Source organism: Bufo gargarizans, chromosome 3, assembly GCF_014858855.1.
Source record: "Bufo gargarizans isolate SCDJY-AF-19 chromosome 3, ASM1485885v1, whole genome shotgun sequence".
In the NCBI taxonomy this organism is placed as follows: domain Eukaryota; kingdom Metazoa; phylum Chordata; class Amphibia; order Anura; family Bufonidae; genus Bufo; species Bufo gargarizans.
The window spans coordinates 10999075-11005829 of NC_058082.1; positions in this window are offsets into that span (position 1 = coordinate 10999075).

Genomic DNA, 6755 nt, shown 5'->3' on the forward strand with positions numbered 1-6755 from the left:
AGCAGGTGGTGGCATACTTGGACAGCACCCTGCCACCCCACATTGAAGATCCGCTGGACTACTGGGCAGCCAAACTGGATTTGTGGCCGCAACTAGCAGAGTATGCCCTGGAAAAGCTGTCCTGCTCAGCCAGTAGTGTGGCATCAGAGCGGGTGTTTAGTGCGGCGGGGCCATAGTTACACCAAGAAGAACTCTCCTGTCCACCTAAAATGTGGAGAGACTGACCTTTGTCAAGATGACTCAGGCGTGAATCAGCCAGGATTTCCAGCCACCAATTCCTGATGCATCAGACTAGATCATCCATGGTGCCACACCAACACATTGACAAAAGAGACCGGTTTCTTTAGGCTACCTGCCTCAGCTACTATTCTGATGCCAAGTGCTCCTTCTTTCATTCACCATCTTCAGCTGGTACTTCTATTGCCACCCACATCCCCACTCTGTGATCTCCTGATGATGCTGCCACCTCCACACTGTCATTGTGCCACTCTGTGACCTCCTGATGCTGCCACCTCCACACTGTCATTGTGCCACCCTGTGGCCTCCTCCTAATGCTGCTGCTGCCACCTCCACACTGTCATTGTGCCATTCTGTGGCCTCCTGATGCTGCTTCCACCTGACCACTATGTCATAGGGCCACTTTGTGGTCTCCTCATGCTGCTGCAGCCACCTCCACACTGTCATTGTGCCACTGTGTGGATTACTCATGCTGTTCCCACCCTCCCCACTCCATGACTGGGCCACTATTTTGCCTTTCGACATCATCATTTATTTGACCTTTCTTATGATCTGTCAGAAGGAAGGAAAAATTAGACGCACATCGGATCCTGTCTGTGTAGAAGCTGTAAGGCCGGTACGGTCCCATCAGAATTGGCTTATGATTTGGTAGCCAGAAGCAGGAGTGGGTACAAAACACAGAAGACAGGCAAATATTCCATCCACGTGTCATCTCTGTTTTGGATCCACTCCTGTTTTTTCAGCTGACGACGGTGTGAAAGGAGTGCGCTTCTTCTTGGCGCTAACATCGACCTGTCAGGCTGAATTCACACTTGAGTCATTTGGTCAGTTTTGGCCCCAGGATAGGATTAGATACACAGCTCAGCAGACAGTATCACACATGATAGGATTAGATACACAGCTCAGCAGGCAGTATCACACAGGATAGGATTAGATACACAGCTCAGCAGACAGTATCACACAGGATAGGATTAGATACACAGCTCAGCAGACTGTATCACACAGGATAGGATTAGATACACAGCTCAGCAGGCAGTATCACACAGGATAGGATTAGATACACAGCTCAGCATACAGTATCACACAGGATAGGATTAGATACACAGCTCAGCAGACAGTATCACACAGGAGAGGATTAGATACACAGCACAGCAGACAGTATCACGCAGGATAGGATTAGATACACAGCTCAGCAGCAGGACAGTATCACACATGATAGGATTAGATACACAGCTCAGCAGACAGTATCACACAGGATAGGATTAGATACACAGCTCAGCAGACAGTATCACACAGGATAGGATTAGATACACAGCTCAGCAGACAGTATCACACAGGATAGGATTAGATACACAGCTCAGCAGACAGTATCACACAGGATAGGATTAGATACACAGCTCAGCAGACAGTATCACACAGGATAGGATTAGATACACAGCTCAGCAGACAGTATCACACAGGATAGGATTAGATACACAGCTCAGCAGACAGTATCACACAGGATAGGATTAGATACACAGCTCAGCAGACAGTATCACACAGGATAGGATTAGATACACAGCTCAGCAGACAGTATCACACAGGATAGGATTAGATACACAGCTCAGCAGACAGTATCCAAGGCAGGATTAGATACACAGCTCAGCAGCAGTATCACACAGGATAGGATTAGATACACAGCTCAGCAGACAGGTATCACACAGGATAGGATTAGATACACAGCTCAGCAGACAGGTATCACACAGGATAGATTAGATACACAGCTCAGCAGACAGGTATCACACAGGATAGGATTAGATACATAGCTCAGCAGACAGTATCACACAGGATAGGATTAGATACACAGCTAGCAGACAGTATCACACAGGATAGGATTAGATACACAGCTCAGCAGGACAGTATCACACAGGATAGGATTAGATACACAGCTCAGCAGACAGTATCACACAGGGTAGGATTAGATACACAGCTCAGCAGACTGTATCACCAGGATAGGATTAGATACACAGCTCAGCAGACAGTATCACACAGGATAGGATTAGATACACAGCTCAGCAGGCAGTATCACACAGGAGAGGATTAGATACACAGCTCAGCAGGACAGTATCACACAGGACAGGATTAGATACTACAGCTCAGCAGGACGGTATCACACAGGATAGGAATTAGATACACAGGCTCAGCAGGACTAGTATCACACAGGATAGGATTAGATACACAGCGCTCAGCAGACAGTATCACACAGGAATAGGATTAGATACACAGCTCAGCAGGACAGTATCACACAGGATAGGATTAGATACACAGCTCAGCAGACAGTATCACACAGGATAGGATTAGATACACAGCTCAGCAGACAGTATCACACAGGATAGGATTAGATACACAGCTCAGCAGACAGTATCACACAGGATAGGATTAGATACACAGCTCAGCAGACAGTATCACACAGGATAGGATTAGATACACAGCTCAGCAGACAGTATCACACAGGATAGGATTAGATACACAGCTCAGCAGACAGTATCACACAGGATAGGATTAGATACACAGCTCAGCAGACAGTATCACACAGGATAGGATTAGATACACAGCTCAGCAGGACAGTATCACACAGGATAGGATTAGATACACAGCTCAGCAGACAGTATCACACAGGATAGGATTAGATACACAGCTCAGCAGACAGTATCACACAGGACAGGATTAGATACACAGCTCAGCAGGACAGTATCACACAGGATAGGATTAGATACACAGCTCAGCAGACAGTATCACACAGGATAGGATTAGATACACAGCTCAGCAGACAGTATCACACAGGATAGGATTAGATACACAGCTCAGCAGACAGTATCACACAGGATAGGATTAGATACACAGCTCAGCAGACAGTATCACACAGATAGGATTAGATACACAGCTCAGCAGACAGTATCACACAGGATAGGATTAGATACACAGCTCAGCAGACAGTATCACACAGGATAGGATTAGATACACAGCTCAGCAGACAGTATCACACAGGACAGGATTAGATACACAGCTCAGCAGGACAGTATCACACAGGATAGGATTAGATACACAGCTCAGCAGACAGTATCACACAGGACAGGATTAGATACACAGCTCAGCATACAGTATCACACAGGATAGGATTAGATACACAGCTCAGCAGACAGTATCACACAGGATAGGATTAGATACACAGCTCAGCAGGCAGTATCACACAGACTAGGATTAGATACACAGCTCAGCAGCTCAGTATCACACAGGATAGGATTAGATACACAGCTCAGCAGACAGTATCACACAGGATAGGATTAGATACACAGCTCAGCAGGCAGTATCACACAGGACAGGATTAGATACACAGCTCAGCAGGCAGTATCACACAGGATAGGATTAGATACACAGCTCAGCAGACAGTATCACACAGGATAGGATTAGATACACAGCTCAGCAGACAGTATCACACAGGATAGGATTAGATACACGGCTCAGCAGACAGTATCACACAGGATAGGATTAGATACACAGCTCAGCAGACAGTATCACACAGGATAGGATTAGATACACAGCTCAGCAGACAGTATCACACAGGATAGGATTAGATACACAGCTCAGCAGACAGTATCACACAGGATAGGATTAGATACACAGCTCAGCAGACAGTATCACACAGGATAGGATTAGATACACAGCTCAGCAGACAGTATCACACAGGATAGGATTAGATACACAGCTCAGCAGGCAGTATCACAGGATAGGATTAGATACACAGCTCAGCAGCAGTATCACACAGGATAGGATTAGATACACAGCTCAGCAGACAGTATCACACAGGATAGGATTAGATACACAGCTCAGCAGCAGTATCACACAGGATAGGATTAGATACACAGCTCAGCAGGACAGTATCACACAGGATAGGATTAGATACACAGCTCAGCAGACAGTATCACACAGGATAGGATTAGATACACAGCTCAGCAGACAGTATCACACAGGATAGGATTAGATACACAGCTCAGCAGACAGTATCACACAGGATAGGATTAGATACACAGCTCAGCAGACAGTATCACACAGGATAGGATTAGATACACAGCTCAGCAGACAGTATCACACAGGATAGGATTAGATACACAGCTCAGCAGACAGTATCACACAGGATAGGATTAGATACACCTCATCAGCATCACACATGATAGATTAGATACACAGCTCAGCAGACAGTATCACACAGGATAGGATTAGATACACAGCTCAGCAGACAGTATCACACAGGATAGGATTAGATACACAGCTCAGCAGACAGTATCACACAGGATAGGATTAGATACACAGCCTCAGCAGACAGTATCACACAGGATAGGATTAGATACACAGCTCAGCAGACAGTATCACACAGGATAGGATTAGATACACGGCTCAGCAGACAGTATCACACAGGGATAGGATTAGATACACAGCTCAGCAGACAGTATCACACAGGATAGGATTAGATACACAGCTCAGCAGACAGTATCACACAGGATAGGATTAGATACACAGCTCAGCAGGACAGTATCACACAGGATAGGATTAGATACACAGCTCAGCAGACAGTATCACACAGGATAGGATTAGATACACAGCTCAGCAGACAGTATCACACAGGATAGGATTAGATACACAGCTCAGCAGGCAGTATCACACAGGATAGGATTAGATACACAGCTCAGCAGACAGTATCACACAGGATAGGATTAGATACACAGCTCAGCAGACAGTATCACACAGGATAGGATTAGATACACAGCTCAGCAGACAGTATCACACAGGATAGGATTAGATACACAGCTCAGCAGACAGTATCACACAGGATAGGATTAGATACACAGCTCAGCAGGCAGTATCACACAGGATAGGATTAGATACACAGCTCAGCAGACAGTATCACACAGGATAGGATTAGATACACAGCTCAGCAGACAGTATCACACAGGATAGGATTAGATACACAGCTCAGCAGACAGTATCACACAGGATAGGATTAGATACACAGCTCAGCAGACAGTATCACACAGGACAGGATTAGATACACAGCTCAGCAGGCAGTATCACACAGGATAGGATTAGATACACAGCTCAGCAGACAGTATCACACAGGACAGGATTAGATACTACAGCTCAGCAGACAGTATCACACAGGATAGGATTAGATACACAGCTCAGCAGCAGTATCACACAGGATAGGATTAGATACACAGCTCAGCAGACAGTATCACACAGGACAGGATTAGATACACAGCCTCAGCAGGACAGTAATACACAGCTCAGAGACTAAGGATTAGATACACAGCTCAGCAGACAGTATCACACAGGATAGGATTAGATACACAGCTCAGCAGACAGTATCACACAGGATAGGATTAGATACACAGCTCAGCAGACAGTATCACACAGGATAGGATTAGATACACAGCTCAGCAGACAGTATCACACAGGATAGGATTAGATACACAGCTCAGCAGACAGTATCACACAGGATAGGATTAGATACACAGCTCAGCAGACAGTATCACACAGGATAGGATTAGATACACAGCTCAGCAGACAGTATCACACAGGATAGGATTAGATACACAGCTCAGCAGACAGTATCACACAGGATAGGATTAGATACACAGCTCAGCAGACAGTATCACACAGGATAGGATTAGATACACAGCTCAGCAGACAGTATCACACAGGATAGGATTAGATACACAGCTCAGCAGACAGTATCACACAGGATAGGATTAGATACACAGCTCAGCAGACAGTATCACACAGGATAGGATTAGATACACAGCTCAGCAGACAGTATCACCACAGGAATAGGATTAGATACCAGCTCAGCAGACAGTATCACACAGGGATAGGATTAGATACACAGCCTCAGCAGACAGTATCACACAGGCTAGGATTAGAATACACGGCTCAGCAGTACAGTATCACACAGGATAGGATTAGATACACGGCTCAGCAGACAGTATCACACAGATAGGATTAGATACTACAGCTCAGCAGACAGTATCACACAGGATTAGGATTAGATACACAGCTCAGCAGACAGTATCACACAGGATAGGATTAGATGACACAGCTCAGCAGGACAGTATCACACAGGATAGGATTAGATATCACGCTCAGCAGACAGTATCACCAGGATAGGATTAGATACACAGCTCAGCAGACAGTATCACACAGGATAGGATTAGATACACAGCTCAGCAGACAGTATCCACAGGATAGGATTAGATACACAGCTCAGCAGACAGTATCACATATGATAGGATCTAGATACACGGCTCAGCAGACAGTATCAACAGGATAGGATTAGATACACAGCTCAGCAGACATGTATCACACAGGATAGGATTAGATACACAGCTCAGCAGACAGTATCACACAGGATAGGATTAGATACACAGCTCAGCAGACAGTATCACACAGGATAGGATTAGATACACAGCTCAGCAGACAGTATC